This window comes from Sciurus carolinensis, chromosome 16 (genome assembly GCF_902686445.1).
Source record: "Sciurus carolinensis chromosome 16, mSciCar1.2, whole genome shotgun sequence".
Classification (NCBI taxonomy): domain Eukaryota; kingdom Metazoa; phylum Chordata; class Mammalia; order Rodentia; family Sciuridae; genus Sciurus; species Sciurus carolinensis.
The window spans coordinates 21,810,622-21,830,378 of NC_062228.1; the positions used below are offsets into that span (position 1 = coordinate 21,810,622).

General features: G+C 37.3%; 1 non-coding gene and 1 pseudogene across 1 annotated transcript; one reads left to right on the forward strand and one right to left on the reverse strand.

Annotated features, from left to right (window-relative positions):
- Positions 1-1,702: 1,702 nt before the first annotated feature.
- LOC124967371 (zinc finger protein 875-like) lies at positions 1,703-19,442 on the forward strand (annotated as a pseudogene).
- Positions 11,220-11,325, reverse strand: LOC124967672 (U6 spliceosomal RNA). Its single transcript, XR_007105592.1, has one exon. It is a non-coding gene; the product is annotated as a U6 spliceosomal RNA (small nuclear RNA).
- Positions 19,443-19,757: the final 315 nt, after the last annotated feature.

Below are 19,757 nucleotides of genomic sequence, written 5' to 3' on the forward strand. Positions count from 1 at the left end.
ATATCTTCAAAACCTTATATCATATAAATATTGTCAGTAAATATTGGAATTGATTCTCCAGTCCACATAGTTGGATATACTAAAGTTGGATCTGGGAAATGGACCCAACAGATTTCCTATGTATTTCACTTACCTCAAAGAGCTGCATATAAATATTGTGGTTGGAGATTTAAGATCTACTTATTATAAAATCTGGTGCATTCTATTGCTCCATTTGTCACTCAGCAGTGGTGAAACTCCTAATATCATAATTTTAGGCAATATTTTTTAAACTGAGTGGGTTTAGATAGGTATCTGTTTTCCCCCTTCTTATTTTTATTTTTTTTAAATTATAGAAAGAGATTGCTATAAACTAGAGCATTATCAATCTTAAATTGTAGACAATGACCTAGCATTGTACAAATATTTAAACCATAAGAAGTGACAATAAATATTTGTATTTGACCAGGAAGATAAACAAAAGTTACCTGTTATTAAGGCCAATGTTGTTAAGTTGAAAGGGCATTACAATAAAAGAAGAAAGGTCCAACTTCCACCAAATATATTATTTGATTTTGTCTCTAATAATAGGCTGAGTTACAAAGCTATGAAATGCACTCAGTACAGACATAGAAAATTAGTCTGATGAACCGTTTGTTTTATAGGTAATGACCTTATTATTCTAAAATAAATAAAACTATTATATTAGAATTGGTAGTATCTGTCAGGATAGTGACTCAATAAATTATTTAAAAATCTCAGACTTTATGTCATTGATCTAGCAATTGTATTTTAAGGGATCTATGGAAAGATAATCACTATGTATAAAGATATGTGTATGAATATCTTTAATAACCTTGTTTTTAAGGTAGGAAAACTAATCCAAATGTCCAAAATAGGGTTTTGGATAAATGAACTACATGACACAAATCTGACATTAAAAGTAATTTCGTAAAAGAATACTAATTGTGAGCAATCTAAAACAATGTTATAAGCCTTAAAATGAACAAAATAATTGTATATGTACAAAATATGTATATCTCTGAGTTTATATATGGAAAGCAGTTTGGAAGATTTAGTAAATGTTAATAATAGTTGGTGGAACCTCAAAAAAATATTTTTATGTATACTTAATTTTTCCTAAGTGGGTCTCTTGACAAAATCTAGGGAAGCTATTTCAATATTGAAATCATCTTTAGCCTCTTTATCTGAATATTATTTTATAAAACTTCCATATATAATTCTTTGGTTAATATACATTAAGTAGCATAATCTAATATCACATCTGAAACATAAAGCAGATAAGCCAAGAGCTTCCATCCCTTCTTCGGAAAAGGTGTAAAAATATATGTCAGCCTTAACTAGGCTAGTTCCCCTCAGAGTCATAGGATGTTTGTCGGTAGCAATTTCATTTAACTTGGATAATGACCTGTAAGGTATAATATCCATCTTCTAAGGAAATTGAGACATGGGGAGAGGAGAGTGATGACTGCCATTTGAACACAGTTTATTGCTAGAATTTTACTTTGGGTGACTGAGTATTTCTCTAGCTGAGTAGTTCTCTTTCAGTAGTCTTTCGCCCTCTCATTCTAAACTGCAGGCAAGGTGGACTTCTGGATAAGCAGGGATGTATTTTGTGTTGAAGGCTTTCGTGGTGTTCAGGGACGTGACTGTGCACTTCACCCAAGAGGAATGGAGGTTGTTAAGCCCTGCTCAGAGGATCCTACACAGGGAAGTGATGCTGGAGACCTATAGCCACCTGGTATCATTAGGTAAGTATGGCATCCATTACACTACAATTTGTCCCACAGAATTTTTTTCCACTTGTCATAAGAAAGGTTATACCTTTGGGTTGGGCTTAAAAACAGTAATTTATCTTTTTCCTTTTAGTAAATCTGGATTTAGCAGGGTTGAAACAGATAGCTTGATTTACTCATGTTATGTATGACACTGCATTTCCAGGCCTCTTTCCCTGGAAAAGAGAGGCTGGGACTCTCATTTTACCTTCTCTTTCTCTAGACACAGGAGATTTTCATCCCCCAAATATGATTCATTTCTGAATGGAGTTCCCTTTCCTTACTCAACCCTTCATCCCTGGAGAATCCACTATTCATGGGTCTTTTGTAACCTCGTGAGTTCTCTTCGTTTTCTTTCCTATAAACAGAAATTCCACTTTCCAAACCAAAACTCATTACTCAGCTGGAGTGAGGGAAAGAGCCCTGGAGAGAGGAGAGAAAACATTTGCCACACCTCTGTCCAGGTGAGTGTGAGCATGGAATAGATGGGACAGCATACGACTTGGCAGATAGGGCAGGAAGAGGCATTTCTCAGATGCTGGGAAGAAGCTCCTCTGCAGGCCTCCTAGGCCACTGGTAAGGCTTTCTGGCATTGCCTTCCTTGCAGAATATAATCTTCAGTTGATGGAGGGACTTTTCTGAGGGAGGATCTCTTCCCTCCTCCTGAAATCCTCCCTTACTTGTCTTTGTCTTCTCTATAATGCTTTCCACGTTCCTAGTGTTTTTTCTTTCCTCCAGATCTTAAAAACTATACCTACCACATTGGCATTAAATCTTCTGGATGCTGTTTTCTCTTATGCTAAGAATAACTGCTTATCTCCACTTCTCCAGATTTTTGCAAGCTGTGAATAATAATAAAATACATACTCATGTGCCAGTACTCTGGTTACAGTAATAAAACATTACCTAATCAGTTGAAGCCGCCATTTCCAAATTGTATCCCCTGTCCTGCCCAAAGGGAACTCTATTTCAATATTAGGAATTTATAATGCCCAATTATGTCTCTCTGGGAAACTGTGAGTATAATAAGCTTTGTTTTATTTTTTTTTTCTGACCCTCTCTTCTGTATTTTCTCTTGGCCATACCTGAGTATCTCGTAAAAGAACATAAAACAGGACACAAATATCTTGCATATGTTTTGGTACATTTATCTGTAGTATTTATATTTATGTTGTTATGCTTTTATATGCTTTTCTAAATGGAATTGTATTTTAAATTTTGACCTTCAGTTGTTCCCTGCTAGTATAGGGAGAATACTGCCTGTCTGTTGTCCTTGTTTCCTGTCACTGTGCTTAATTCATTTATGAATTATAGCTTTTTTTCTAGATTCTTAGAATTTTCCATGTGCAGCTCATGTCATCTATGAGTAATGACAGTTTTACTCTTCCTTTTTAAACAGAATGCTTTTGATCCTTCCTACCTCCATCCCTTCCTCCCCTTCTTTCATCCTTCCCCCCCTTCTTTCATCCTCCTTTCTCTCTTCTTATTTGTCTCTTTTCTTCTTCTTTTTGTCTTATTGCAATTGCTAGGAGCATTGGTACAATGTTGAATAGACATTGTGAAAGTGAACATTCTTTCCCTGTTCTTGCATTGGGTGGGAAGTGTTCACTTTTTCATCACATAGTATGATGTTACGTTTATCAGGTGACCAATTTCCCTTCTGTTTCTAATTTGTTGAGTTTTTATCTTGGATGAGTTGAATTTTGTCACATGAATATTATGTTTTCATTTAGATCACAAAATTAGAACTGGGGTTGTGGCTCAGTGGTAGAGCACTTACCTAGCATGTGTGAGGCACTGGGTTCAGTCCTCAGCACCACATATAAATAAATGAATAAAATAAAGGTTCATCAACAAATAAAAAATATTTAAAAAATTTTTTAAAAAGTCACAAAATGACACCTTGGGTGATCACGTTTTTTCTTTGTAAATAGAATTCATATAAATAAAGTTTTATTAGAAAACAGTCAAACCCACTTAATTTACATATTGTCTCTTGATGCTTTCATATTATCAGTAGAGCTGAAACTTAAAATAGATTGTGTGTTCTACAAGCCTATAACATAATTTATTTGACTCTTTAAGAAAAATATTTCAGACCCTTCCTTTAGGAAATATTACAGCATTTCTTCTTTACATTGTTAATATGATGAATTGTATTGATTGATTTTTGAAAGTTGAATAAGCCTTTCATTTTTGAAGTAAACTTTATTTCATCATATTATATATTTTTAATATATTATTGAGTGTGATTTGATAATGTTTTGCTAAGAATTTTTATCAGTGTTCATGAGGGATTTTGATTGGTACTTTCTTTAAGTCTTAATCTGGTTTTGTTATGAGAGTAATAGTAACTTCATAAAATGAGTTCAGAGTTATCCCTTCTGTGTTTTATTGAAAGTTTATTAGAGGGGCTGGGGTTGTGGCTCAATGGCTCAATGCTCACCTAGCACACATGAGGCCCTGGTTTTGATCCTCAACATCACATAAAAATAAATGTATTGTGTTCACCTACAAAAAAATTTTTTTAAAGTTTATTAGAATTGGTATTCTTTTCTTAATATTTGAGAGAATTTACCAGTGAGGTTTTCCTTGAGGGAAGATTTTAAATTTCAGATTCTATTTTCTTAATAGATATGTGATGATTTTCATTCTGTTTCTTTTTATATCAACTTAAAATTTTTGAGGGGGAATGAACTCATGAACTCATGAGTGTTCAGGGAATGAACTCAGGGGTGCTTGTCTATTTCAATGAATGTATCCACTTAATCTACTTTAGCTAGAGATTTGTTAAATTTGTGGGTTTTTTTATTATTATTGTATACAAATGGGATACATGTTGTTTCTATATTTGTACATGGAGTCAAGGCATACCATTTGTGTAATCATACGTTTACATAGGGCAATGATGTTTGATTCATTATTTTTTTCCCTTCCCCCCCACCACTCCCACCCCTCTTTTCCCTCTATACAGTCCTTCTTTCCTTCATTCTTACCACACTCCTTATCCCTAACCCTAAACCTAACCCTAAACCTAATGCTAACCCCTCCCACCCCCCAATATATGTCCTCATCCACTTATCAGCGAGATCATTCGTCCTTTAGTTTTTTGAGATTGGCTTATCTAACTTAGCATGATATTCTCCAATTTCATCCATTTGCCTGCAAATGCCATAATTTTATCATTCTTCATTGCGGAGTAATATTCCATTGTATATATATGCCACAGTTTCTTTATCCATTCATCAACTGATGGGCATCTAGGTTGGTTCCACAATCTGGCTATGGTGAATTGAGCAGCAATGAACATTGATGTGGCTGTATCTCTGTAGTATGCTGATTTTAAGTCCTTTGGGTATAGGCCAAGGAGTGGGATAGCTGGGTCAAATGGTGTTTCCATTCCAAGCTTTCTGAGGAATCTCCATACTGCTTTCCAGAGTGGCTGCACTAATTTGCAACCCCACCAGCAATGTATGAGTGTTCCTTTTTCACCACATCCACGCCAACACCTTTTGTTGCTTGTGTTCTTGATAATCGCCATTCTAATTGGGGTGAGATGAAATCTTAGGGTAGTTTTGATTTGCATTTCGCTTATTACTAGGGATGTTGAATATTTTTTCATATATCTTTTGATTGCTTGTACATCTTCTTCTGTGAAGTGTCTGTTCATTTCCTTAGCCCATTTGTTGATTGGATTATTTGTATTCTTCGTGTAGAGTTTTTTGAGTTCTTTATAGATTCTGGAAATTAGCGCTCTATCTGAAGTATGGTTGGCAAAGATATTCTCCCACTCTGTAGGCTCTCTGTTCACATTGCTGATAGTTTCCTTTGCTGAGAGAAAGCTTTTTAGTTTGAATCTATCCCAGTTGTTGATTCTTGCTTTTATTTCTTGTGCTATGGGAGTCCTGTTAAGGAAGTCTGATCCTAAGCCAACAAGTTGAAGATTTGGACCTACTTTTTCTTCTATAAGATGCAGGGTCTCTGGTCTGATTCCGAAGTCCTTGATCCATTTTGAGTTGAGTTTTGCGTAGGGTGAGATAGGGATTTAATTTCATTCTGTTGCATATGGTTTTCCAGTTTTCCCAGGACCATTTGTTGAAGAGGCTATCTTTTCTCCATTGCATATTATTGGACCCTTTGTCTTGTATGAGAAAATTGTATTTATTTGGGTTTGTGTCCATGTCCTCTATTCTGTACCATTGATCTACCTGTCTATTTTGGTACCAATACCATGCCGTTTTTGTTACTATTGCTTTGTAGTAGAGTTGAAGATATGGTATTGCAATACCCCCTGCTTCGTTCTTGCTACTTAGGATTGCTTTAGCTATTCTAGATTTTTTATTCTTCCAGATGAATTTCATAATTGCTTGCTCCATTTCTGCAAGGTACATCATTGGGATTTTAATTGGAATAGCATTGAATCTGTATAGCACTTTAGGTAGTATGGCCATTTTGACAACATTAATTCTGCCTATCCAAGAACATGGGAGATCTTTCCATCTTCTAAGGTTTTCTTGAATTTCTTTCTTTAGTGTTCTGTAGTTCTCATTGTAGAGGTCTTTCACCTCTTTTGTGAGATTGATTCCCAAATATTTTATTTTTTTCGATGCTATTGTGAATGGGGTAGTTTTCCTAACTTCTCTTTCTGAGGATTCATCACTTATGTACAAAAATGCATTGGATTTATGAGCATTGATCTTGTAACCTGCTACTTTACTGAATTCACTTATGAGTTCTAAAAGTTTTCTGGTGGAATTTCCAGGTTCCTCTAAATATATAATCATGTCATCAGCAAATAGGGATAGTTTGAGTTCTTCTTTTCCAATTCGTATCCCTTTAATTTCTTTGGTTTGTCTAATTGCTCTGGCTAGAGTCTCAAGGATGATGTTGAATAGAAGTGGTGAAAGAGGGCATCCCTGCCTTGTTCCAGTTTTTAGGGGGAACGCTTTCAGTTTTTCACCATTTAGAATGATATTGGCCATGGGCTTAGCGTAGATTGCCTTTATAATGTTAAGTAATGTTCCCACTATCCCTATTTTTTCTAGTGTTTTGAGCATGAAGGGGTGCTGTATTTTATCAAATGCTTTTTCCTGCATCTAATGAAATAATCATGTGATTCTTGACTTTAAGTCTATTGATATGGTGAATTACATTTATTGATTTTCTGATGTTGAACCAACCTTGCATCCCTGGGATGAAACCCACTTGATCATGGTGCACTGTCTTTTTAACATGTTTTTGTATGCGATTTGCTAAAATTTTGTTGAGAATTTTTGTGTCGATGTTCATTAAGGATATTGGTCTGAAATTTTCTTTCCTCGCTGTGTCTCTGTCTGGTTTAGGTAGCAGGGTGATATTGGCTTCATAGAACGAGTTTGGGAGGGTTCCCTCCTCTTCTATTTCATGGAATAGTTTGAGGAGTATTGGAATGAGCTCTTCTTTAAAGGTTTTGTAGAACTCAGCTGAGAACCCATCTGGTCCCGGACTTTTCTTTGTTGGTAGGCTTTTGATGACCTCTTCTATTTCATTGCTTGAAATTGGTTTATTTAAGTTGTGTATGTCCTCCCCGTTCAGTTTAGGTAATTCATATGTCTCTAGAAATTTGTTGATGTCTTCGAGGTTTTCTGTTTTGTTGGAGTATAGATTTTCAAAATAGCTTCTAATTATGTTTTGTATTTCAGTCGTGTCTGTTGTGATGTTTCCTTGTTCATTCCGAATTTTAGTAATTTGAGTTTTCTCCCTCTTTCTCTTTGTTAGTGTGGCTAAGGGTTTATCAATTTTGTTTATTTTTTCAAAGAACCAACTGTTTATTTTGTTAATTTTTCCAATTGTTTCTTTTGTTTCAATTTCGTTGATTTTGGCTCTGATTTTAACTATTTCCTGTCTTCTACTACTTTTAGTATTGGTCTGCTCTTCTTTTTCTAGGGCTTTGAGCTGTAGTGTTAAGTCATTTATTTGTTGATTTCTACTTGTTTTTTTGAATGCGCCCCATGAAATAAATCTTCCTCTAAGTACTGCTTTCATAGTGTCCCAGAGATTTTGATATGATGTGTCTTTGTTCTAGTTTACTTCTAAGAATTTTTATTTCCCTCCTGATGTCTTCTGTTATCCATTCATCATATAATAGTGTATTATTTAATCTCCAGGTATTGGAGAAATTTCTGTTTTTTATTCTGTCATTTATTTCTAATTTCAATCCATTATGATCTGATAGAGTACAAGGTAGTATCTCTATCTTCTTGTATTTGCTAACAGTAGCTTTGTGGCATAAAATATGGTCTATTTTAGAGAAGGATCCATGTGCTGCTGAGAAGAAAGTGTATTCGTTTTGTTGGATGGTATATTCTATATATGTCCGTTAAGTCTAAATTGTTGATTGTGTTATTGAGATCTATGGTTTCTTTATTTAATTTTTGTTTTGACGATCTATCCAGTGGTGAGAGAGGTGTGTTAAAATCGCCTAGTAATATTGTGTTGTGGTCTATTTGATTTCTGGAATTGAGAAGGATTTGTTTGATGTACGTGGATGAGCCAAAGTTCAGGGCATAGATATTTATGATTGTTATGTCTTGCTGCTTTATGCTTCCCTTAAGCAGCATGTAATGTCCTTCTTTATCCCTTCTGACTAGTTTTGGCTTGAAGTCCACATTATCTGAAATGAGGATGGGAACTCCAGCTTTTTTGCTGTGTCCGTGTGCATGGTATGTTTTTCCCCATCCTTTCACCTTTAGTCTATGGGTATCTCTTTCTATGAGATGAGTCTCTTGCAGGCAGCATATTGTTGGATTTTTTCTTTTTAATCCAATCTGCCAGTCTATGTCTTTTGATTGATGAGTTCAGGCCATTAACATTCAGGGTTATTATTGTGATATGATTTGTATTCCCAGTCATTTGATTCATATCTGTTTTTTGACATGATTTGGTTTCTCCTTTATTTGGCTATTCCTTTAGGCTAACACCTCCTGTTGCTGATTTGCATCGTTGTTTTTCATCTCTTCCTCATGGAATATTTTGCTGAGAATGTTCTGTAATGCTGGCTTTCTTTTTGTAAATTCCTTTAGCTTTTGTTTATCATGGAAGGATCTTATTTCATCGTCAAATTCGAAGGTAAGTTTTGCTGGGTATAAGATTCTTGGTTGGCATCCATTGTCTTTCAGGGCTTGGTAAATGTTGTTCCAGGCCCTTCTAGCTTTTAGGGTCTGGATTGAAAAATCTGCTGATATTCTTATTGGTTTCCCTCTGAATGTAATTTGATTCTTTTCTCTCGCGGCCTTTAAAATTCTGTCTTTATTTTGTATGTTAGGTATCTTCATAATAATGTGCCTTGGTGTGAGTCTGTTGTAATTTTGTATATTTGGAGTTCTATAAGCCTCTTGTACTTGGTTTTCCATTTCATTCTTCAGATTTGAGAAATTTTCTGATATTATTTTATTGAATAGATTGTTCATTCCTTTGGTTTGTTTCTCTAAGACTTCCTCAATCCCAATCCCAATAATTCTCAAATTTGGCTTTTTCATGATATCCCATAATTCTTGTAGATTCTGTTCATGATTTCTTACCATCTTCTCTGTTTGACCAACTTTGTTTTCAAGATTAAATATTTTGTCTTCAATGTCTGAGGTTCTGTCTTCCAGGTGTTCTACCCTATTGGTTATGCTTTCTATGGAGTTTTTAACTTGGTTTATTGTTTCCTTCATTTCAAGTATTTTAGTTTGTTTTTTTTTCAGTATCTCTAACTCTTTATTGAAATGATCTCTTGCTTCCCGTATTTGGTCTTTTAACTGTTGATTGGTGCGATCATTTAATGCCTGCATTTGCTCTTTCATCTCCTCCTTCAATGCCTGCATTTGCTCTTTCATCTCCTCATTTGCTTCTCTGATTGGTTTAATTATGTACATTCTGAACTCCCTTTCAGACATTTCTTCTGCTTTGCTGACATTGGGTTTTATTGATGTAGTATCTAGGTTTGTTTGGGACATTTTCTTTCCTTGTTTTCTCATAATGGTCAGATGTCAGTGGGAATCTGAGATACTGCAGATTTCCTCTTTTGGCTTATAGTGTCCCGGTAGATTTCCAGTGTATCAACTCCCAGCCTTCAGTAGCCTGAAGTCTTGGAGGAACTTGATAATGCAGTGCTTCCAAAGAAAGCTGCCCCTAGCCCCTACTGGTTCCAGGGCTTGGAGCTGGCTCTGTGCGGAAAGGCTCTCACTGGGGGCCTGCACCGTGCAGCTGGCCGTGTGGGGGGAAGCCCACCACCAGAGTGTGGAAGGCTACCTTGGGAAGACTCTAGCTGCCCTACCCTGCTATGATAAGCCACCCCTATCTGTGCCTGCCACCCAGGCCAAGTTTCGCCCAGTGGGGGAGACTCACCCCGTGTCTCTATTTTTGTCCAAGTCTCTCAATGCCTCCCCTTCTGGAGTCCTGGGTTCTGGAGCGACTAGAGATGCAGTCACCCTCTAGTCCGCAATCTTGAATCGCCCCGTGGAAAGAGCCTGCGGCCGGAGTGGGCAGAGATGCCTGAAGAAGTCTCTGGCTGCCCTGCCCTGATCCCAGAGGCTGCTTGCAGATCAAAGCTCTCCATTGGCTTGGGGACTTGTGGCTGTCTTTATGTAGAAAAGCTCTCACTGGGCGGTCTGTTCCGAGAAGCTAGCCTTGAATGGCACCTCCCACGGCAGGGGTCCAGGCTGCTTGGGGAGGTCGCTGGCTGCCCTGTCCTGGTCCCTGAAGCCGCTTGCGGCCCGAGTATGCCCGGCTGGCTCCGGGACTTGGAGCTTGTTCTGATCAGAAAGGCTCTCAGTAGGGGGCCTGCTCCGAGAACCTGGAGAAGCTGGCTGTGTGGGAGGGGCCCAGCGCCGGAGTGCGCAGGGCTGCCTGTGGAAGACTCTAGCTGCCCTGTCCTGCTCCGATAAGCCACCTCTATCTGGGCCTGCCACCCGGGCCGAGCTTTACCCAGTGTGCAGACTCACCTGTGGCTCTATTTTGGTCCGAGTCTCTCAATGCCTCCCCTTCTTAACTCCTGGGTTCTGGAGCGACTGGGGATGCAGTCCCCCTCTAGTCCGCCATCTTGGATTGCCCCATGAAGAGAGCCTGTGGCCGGAGTGGGCAGAGCCGCCTGAAGGAGTCTCTGGCTGCCCTGCCCTGATCCCAGAGTCTGCTTGCGGATGGAAGCTCTCCGTTGGCTCGGGGACTTGTCAAATTTGTGTATCTTTGCAAAGAACCAACTTTTGATTTAATTGATATATTTGGTGGTACTTCGGATTGAACCCAGGACCTTATACATGCTAAGTAAGCAATCTACCACTGAGCTATTTTATTGTGAAACAGGGACTTGATAAGTTGTTTGCACTGACCTGGAACTTGACCCACCTGCCTCAGCCTCCCAATTAGCTGGGATTTCAGGCAAACAGTACCACACCCAAGAGTTTCAAATTGATTTTCTTTTCTTAAAATATGGAACACTTCACAATATGTTTGTCATCCTTGCACAGGGGCCATGCTTACCTTCTCTGAATTATTCCAATTTTAGTATGTGTGTGGCTGAAGTGAGCCCTCAAATTGATTGTTTCAGAAATTTTTCTTTTTGTCCCCTTCAACTTTGTGCTTAACTTGCTCTTTCTATCCTCATTTCTTGATGTAAAAGCTTAAGATATAAATATAGACCTTCTTTTCTAGTTCAATAATGTATAGCTATCCATCTCTTTCTAAGCCTTGCCTAGCTGACTCCTATAACCTTTGATATGTTTTCATGATCATTTAGTTCAGAGAATCATCTCATTTATTTTCTTCTTTAAACTACAGGTTGTTTAGAAATGAGTTGCTTGATTTCTAGATATCTGGAATTTTCTAGATATTTTAATATTATTGATTATTAATTTAATTGCATTATTGAGAGAACATATACTTGTTTTCAGTTTCCAAAATCTGTTGAGAGTAATTTTATGACACAGCACATGTCTGTTTTGGTGGACATCCTAAAAGCACTTAAAAATAAAGAGTATATTCTGGGCTGGGATTGTGGCTTAGTGGTAAGCTCTTTCCTAGCATGTGAGGCACTGGGTTCAATCCTTAGCACCACATTCAACACTAAATAAAATTGTTATAAAAAATCCACTAAAAAAACCTCAGTATGTACATTCTGCAGTTATTGGTATAGTGTTCTATAAATGCTAGTTAGGTCATGTTGATAATATTGAGATAATTTACATTGTTGATTATGTCTAAGTTTTTTACCATTATTTCAAAGAGTATTCTTTATCATTTTAGATTTTTCTGATTATCTTTAATGATCTCTCAAATTTTGATTCATATAGTTTGAAAAAAAGTTTTGTTTTGTTTTTCCCTGTGCTGGGGATTGAACCCAGGACCTTACACATGCTAGACAAGTGCTCTACCACTGAGCTAAACACACAGCCCTACTTTGAAACTTTGCTATGAGGAACATGTACATTACTAATGATTATAACTGCTTACTGCATTGATTTTTATCATTTTGCAGTTTTCTGATTTTATTAATATTTTTTGTTTTAGAGTTTATTGTCTGATATTAAATAACAGTTCCAGTTTTTTATGATTACTCTCTGCCTGGCCTACTTTTGTCCCTTTTTTTTTTTTCATTTCAATCTATTTATTTGTCTTTGTATTTTAAATAGGTCTTTTGTGACACTGTATAGTTGATTCTTTTTGTTTGTTTGCTTGGTTTTGTGGTGCTGGGGTTTCAACCCAGGGCTTTGTGCATGCCAGGCAAGCACTCTACCAACTGAGCTACATCCACAGCCCATTGGTTCTTTTTTATTCAGTTTGATGATCTCTACATCTTGATTGCAGTTTTTAGTGCATTTGCACCCAGTGTTACTATAGATGTAGAAATTTTATTTCATTTCATTTATTTTTTTATTTGTTCTAATTAGTTGTATATGACTGGAAATTTTATTTTTGTCAGATTTTTATTTTCTCTGTCTGATCTGGTTTTCCCTCCTCTGTACCTTCTTCAGCCCACATTTTTTTAAAACCCAATACTTTTTGGTTGCTTATGTGAATTTGTGGGTGTGTTTTTTTTTATAATGTAATATAAAGCTGCTCCCCCACCCTTTACCTTGCATCACAACCTAGCTTGTCAGTCTGAAAGGTGTTCTCCCCACCCTTTCCACTGCAGTCATTTCCCCACCTCCCAACTACTTGTCAGTCTGTGAACATCCTAGCTAGCTATTGGTTCATCAGTCAGCTTGCAAGTATCCTTCTCTGTTATTGGTCCCCTGTTAGCCCAGCAGAATTCAACTGCTTAGGAATAGCACCCCTGCCATCTTTTCTCATGCTTTCTCTCTCCTACTCACTTTCTTTCTCTCTCCTCCTTGCTTTTCACACTCTTTCTTGCATGCACACTTTCTCTTTTCCTCTCATTTTCTCTCTTACCCCACAGGGAGACACTTTGTTTGCTTAATAAACTCCCTTATGTGATTTCCCATGTCTGGCGTGGTTTACGTAAGTTTCTTATGCTTTTCCAGGGTTTACAATATGTCTTAAACCAATTTAATTTAATAATTTAATTGCTTCAGATAGTGTAAGAATCTTGCAAGAGTGTGTTTACATTCTCCTCATCTTTAGTTCTGTTATGTACATTATGCCTGTATAATCCTAAACCCAAAACTATAGTGTTAAAATATTTTTTTATATTCTATTTAATTTTGCAGTATTGGGGATTGAATCCAGGGCCTCACACATGGTACACAAACACTTTACCAGTGAATTATATCCATTGCCCATCTTACAGCTTTTAAGCAGTCATATAATATAGTCATATACTTTTAAAGAAACTAGAAGAAGTAGGCATATAGAAGATGTGTGAGCAAGTGTGGGGGGGGAGTGTGTGTGATATCTACCCATATTTCTGTTACCTGTCACTCTTTCATATGACACAAACTATTATCTGGTGTCATTTTCCTTTATATGGAAAGACTTTCTTTAGAATTTAATACAGTCAACTGGCTTTGAATTTTTCAGTTTAATCTGAAAATGTTATTATTTCCCCTTTCATAATATAGATAAAGAATTGTTGGTTAAAACATTTTCTTTCAAGGCTGCAATGTTTTCTGGTTTTCATATTTTATAAGAAATTTTTTTGTAGTTTTAGGTGGACAGAATGCCTTTTATTTTATTTTATTTTATTTATTTATTTATTTTTTTGGTGGGTACCACAGATTAAATTCACGGGCACTCGGCCACTGAGCCACATTCCCAGCCCTATTTTGTATTTTATTTAGAGACGGGGTCTCACTGAGTTGTTTAGCACCTCACTTTTGCTCATGCTGACTTTGAACTTGAGATCCTCCTGTCTCAATCTCCCAAGCTGCTGGGATTACAGGTGGGTGCCACCATGCATGGCTACTTTATTTGTTTACTTTTGTGTGGTGCTAAGGGCCAAACCCAGTGTCTCACATGTGCCAGGTAAGTGCTCTACCACTGAGCCACAACCCCAGCCCCTCTAAGAACTTTTTACTTAACCCAAGATCACAAAGATTTTCTTCTTGGTTTCTTTGAGAAGTTTTATATTTTTAGTTCTTACATTTAGCACCATGATCCATTTTGAGTTACTTTTTGTGTATTATGTGAGGTGAGAGTCTAAACTCATTTTCTTGTATTTGAATATTCAATTGTCCTGACATTCTTTGTTTAAAAAGAGTGTTTTCTTTCTGCACTGAATTACCTTGGCAACTTCTTCAAAAATCAGAAAACTGGAAATCTAGGGATTTGTTTCTGGTATCCCAATTTTGTTCCATTGAATTCTATCCTCCTTATGACACTAGCATACTATCTCCATTGCTATAGCTTTATATTAAGATTTGATGTTGGATTGTCTTAAGTTCCTTTTTTTTTTTCAACATTGTTTTAGGTATTTTATAAATGTTGAATTTCCATATAAGTTCTAGAGTCTTATTGTCAATTAAAAAAAAGGAAAACAAAGTCTTCTGTGGTTTTTTTAAACATTTTTTTAGTTGTAGATGGACTCAATATGTTTATTTTATTTATTTATATGGGGTGCCAAGAATTGAACCCAGTGTCACACATGTGCCAGGCGAGTGCTCTACCACTGAGCCACAACCTCAGCCCCCTGCCTGTGGTTTTGATACAAGGATTACATTGTACTTATAGGTCAGTTTCATGAGAATTACTATGTTAATAAGATTGAGTCTCCTAACCCATGAATGTCTTTCTGTTTATTTAGGATTTTAAATAAACATTCTCTTAGCATTTTTTTTTTTTTTGGATTATAAATCTTACTTTTGTGTCAAATTCCTTTGTATTTTATTTTATGACACTGTGAATGGTATTGTTTTCTCGATTTCACTTTTGGAATAGTCATTGTTGGTATACAGAAATATAGTTGATTTTTTATATTGATTTTGTATCATACGACCTTACTAAAAATGATTATTTCTGGTTGCTTGTTTGAAAATTTGTATATACAAAATCTTATCATCTGTAAACAGAAGAAAGTTTTATCTATTCCTTTTCAATTCAGATGCCTTTAATTTTTTCTACTCCTCTGTGGCCTGCCTGCCTCACTTTTTCTTCCTTGGCATTTTGAGTGGAACATAACTTATGCTGGATTTTCCTCCTGTACCTGTTGAGTCCTTTTCCTCTTGCTCCTCTGCAACATTATCTTTTTGCCTCCTGCACTTTTACTATGACATCTTTTTATGACTATCATACTTGAGGTTTGTTGAACTACTTGGATCTGTAGAACAATTTTTTTTCATTAAATTTGGGAAGTGTTCAGCTATTTTTTATTAAGATTTTTTTTCTCTGATCTTGTTTTTCTCTTCTTCCTGAGTCCTCATCACACAGAGGTTGGTTGCCTGTTGGCGTCTTATTCTGAGGGTTGTGTTTTTCCTTAATCTTTATTTTACTCTCTTCAGTTCATTTCTTTCAATTTGTCTTCAGATAATATTTGCACACTCAAATATTTACTGTTGTATCTCTCTAATAATTTTGTAATTTCAGTTGCTTCACTTTCGTATTCCAGAAATTTCCTTTTGTTTCTTTTTAATAGTTTCTATTTTTAGGAACATTCCCTATTTACTAAATCACTGATAGCACACTTTAATTTTTTATATATTGTTTTAGTTCTTTGAACATATACATAGTACCCACTTTGAAGTCTTATTTTTTTCTTTTCCTTTCCTTAAATCTGGGTTCACTCAGTGACAGTTTGTATTAGTGCATTTTTTTTTTTAGAGTTGGTGTTACTCTTTCCCATTTTTCTGAAAACTGTATATTTTAAATAATATATTATAATTCCTCTGGTACCTGAATGTATTTCCTGCCCGAAGATTTTTTTTTGTTGCTTTTTGTTTGTTTTAGTTAACTTTTCTAGATAAAATCTGTAAAATATGTCTCCTCTGTGAAGACGATGCTTTCTTGTTTGTTAAATTTTATCTTTTATTGCATTTTGCTATTGGGGATTGAACCCAGGGTACTGAGACTGGCTTTGAACTTGGTATACTCCTGCCTCAGTCTCCCTAGATGATGGAATTACAGTGTGTGTCACCATGCCCAGCTCATGTTTATTTTTATTGAAAAGAAAAATTTTTTTAGTTGTAGATGGGCACAATACCTATCTCTTATTTATTAATTTTTATGCCATGCTAAGGATCAAACTCAGTGCCTCACATGTGCTGCGAAAGTGCTCTTCCACTAAGCCACAATCCTAGCCCTAGAGTTTATTTTTAATTCTGGCTTCCTTGATGTCAGTCTTGAAACTGCAGAGCTTAGTGGTCTCTAAGAATTGGCTATATTTGTATTCAACGACTTTGAGTTAGAAAGGCTTCCTATATATTTGTAGTCAAATGTGTGGGTTGGGAGAAAATTTAAAGTTCAGGTGGTTTCAGATCTTTCCTGAGATGGACATGGTAATGCACACCTACAGTTCTAGCAATTTGGGAGGAAAAGGCAGGAGAATTACAAGTTTCAGACCAGCCTCAGCAATTTTGTGAGACTCTAAGCAACTTATTATGAACCTGACTCAAAATCAAATATAAAAAGAGGCTGAGAATATAAACCACCTTTAGGTTCAATCCCCATTACTGAAAAAAAAAGAGTCTTTCCTAGCCTTCTACTTTCTACTGAGTCCTCTTATTTTCCCTTTGCCCTGTTTGTCACCTTCTTGTCAGGGATATGTAGAGAGCCCAAGCTCATACAGTCTGCAGCGGGGTTGTGTGGAGAGTTTTCCAAGCCTCTCTCTGGTAGTCTCATTTTCAGGGTCTCCCTGTTAAATTCTGGACAATTTTTTTTTCTTCAAGACCATAATCCTCAGATGGCAGTTGCTTGTCTTCCCTGTTCATTTACTACCTCGACCTTTCCTTTTTGAAAAATATTTTTAGTTATAGATGGACACAGTACCTTTATTTTATTTATCTATTTTTATGTTGTACTGAGGATGAAACCCAGTGCCTCCACCTGAGCTACAACCCAGCCCTAGGCCTTTACTTTTAGGAGAGTCGCAGTGGGCATTGGTTTCTCATCTTCCATTTCAAATCAAGTGAGCCCCTCTAGTAGCCTCTGATGACTTGGTGGCCTGTCTTACTATAAGCTACCACATTAACAACTAAGCTAGGATGGAGGAAGAGGTCAAGACAACTTCAGCAATAATGTTGCAAACTCTTTATCTGAAGTTCAATGTTTCTCATGAATAAACACTTGTTGATTTCTTTTTGTTTTTGGGTGATTTTTTGTACTGCTGAACAGTACCCGAGTAATGTGATAATGTGAAAACCTCTAGGTATGAGTTGTCTACAATAATATGGAGGTAAACATACTTCTTTAAAGGACTATATAGTGAATAGTTTAAGTTTTTTTTTTTTTTTAAGCTGGTAGGCCTTACATAAATAGGTTGCAAGCTGAACTTGGCCTGTTGGATGAGTTTGCTAACTCCTGCAACAGAAAATGTAATGTAAGAGAAATGAAAAACAGGACTTGTGAAGGATTTCTGTGTGGGAGATAGCTTGTAATATGATTGTATTATGGCTGATTAGTAGGCAAGGCAAAATGACCTAGACAGTCCTACTTGTGACTTCTCTGAAAATGTTTTTTATTCAGCAGGATCAGTCAGAAATTGAATCTTGTCCTTCCTGCCCTCTAGTATTCTGCAGTCAGCAAGCCCTTAGCCAACATGTGTGGCTCAGTCATCTGCCTCAGCTATTCTCAATTTTATATGAAGGAAATCATTTCCACCCAGGGAAACACTGCACAGAGTATCAGAAACAACAGCAGGAACAAGTGTTTGATCAATTCTGCTTCACTGACAAAGCAAAAATTGAAGAAAGAGAACAAGACTCCAAGCCACTGTTTGGCAGCCCAAGTAAAAATGCCACTTCAAAGCTGTCCTCCAACCCAGGTGAAGAACATCCAGTGAAGTCCAAGGTAGACAACATAACAGTGGATATAGGGCCCAGCCAAAAACAGAAGGCAGACCTTGAGGAAAGGGACAAAGTATCACATGATTTGGAAGTCCCAGGATTTGGAGCAATCAAATTTGAAGAGTTCCAGCCAGACTTTATTGAGGAGTCAAACCTACTTAGCCTCCAGAAGACACACACAGGAGAGACATCATACATATACACAGAGTGGGGACCAAACTACAGCAGTATGTCAGTCCTTGTCAAAAACCCAAGGACACATCCTGGAGAAAAGCCTTATGTGTGCAGGGAATGTGGGACAGGATTTACCTGGAAGCCAAACCTCATCATACACCAGAGGACACACTCAGGGGGAAACTTTATGTGTGTAAGGATTGTGGATAAGTCTTTACTTGAAAATCAAACCTCTTCACACATGAGCGAACACACTCAGGAGTCAAGACTTACATGTGCAAGGATTGAGGGCAGAGCTTTAGCCTAAAGTCAAACCTCGTTACACACCAGAGGGCACACACAGGGGAGAAGCCTATGTTTGCATAAAATGTGAGCAAAGTTTTAGTCAGAAGTCCCACCTCATCAGACACTTAAGGACACATACAGGAGAGAAACCTTACATATGCACAGAATGTGGGCATCACTTTAGCTGGAAATCAAACCTCAAGACACACCAGAGGACTCACTCAGGAGTTAAAACTTATGTATGCCTGGAGTGCAGGCAATGCTTTAGCCTGAAGTCAAACCTCAACAAACACCAGAGATCACACACAGGGAGAAGCCCTTTGTGTGCACAGAGTGTGGATGAGGCTTTACCAGGAAATCAGCCCTCATTACACACCAGAGGACACACTCAGGGGAGAAGCCATTTGTATGCAGGGAGTGTGGGCGAGGCTTTAATGATAAGTCAACCCTGATTTCACACCAGAGGACACACTCAGTGGAAAAGCCCTTCATGTGCAGAGATTGTGGCAGAAGGTTTAGGCAGAAACCAAACCTAAAGGGCACACTCAAGTTCCTTTGCATGGAAAGTGGGCAAGGGTTTTGTGATAAATTAACTCTCATTAAACACCTGAGGGCACACTCAGGAGATAAGCCTCATGTGTGCAGGGAGTGTGGGCAGGGTTTTACTGGGCAGTCACACCTCATTAGACATCAGAGGACACATTCAGGAGAAAAACCTTATGTTTGTAGGAAGAGTGGTCGGGGTTTTAGTCAGAAGTCAAATCTCATCCGACATCAGAGGGTACACTCAGGATAGAAACCTTGTTGTGTACAAGCAGTGTAATGAAGTCTAGCAAGGAGTTACACTTACCAGACATCAGAGGACATGCAGAGAACTATGGCTTTAGTAATAAGTCACCCACGGCTCAACACCACAGAGGAGACATCTTCCTTTTTACAGTAGTGTGCACTCCTCTGTGTTGGTGAGAGTCGCATCTCCATTCATCTAAAGGAGAGTTGATGGCCCATTTTCAGGAACTCTGGCTTCTCTACTGAGGATGGTATGTTGTGGAATACTTTAAAATAGGGAATGGAGGGCTGGGGTTGTAGCTCAGTGGTAGAGTTCTCCCCT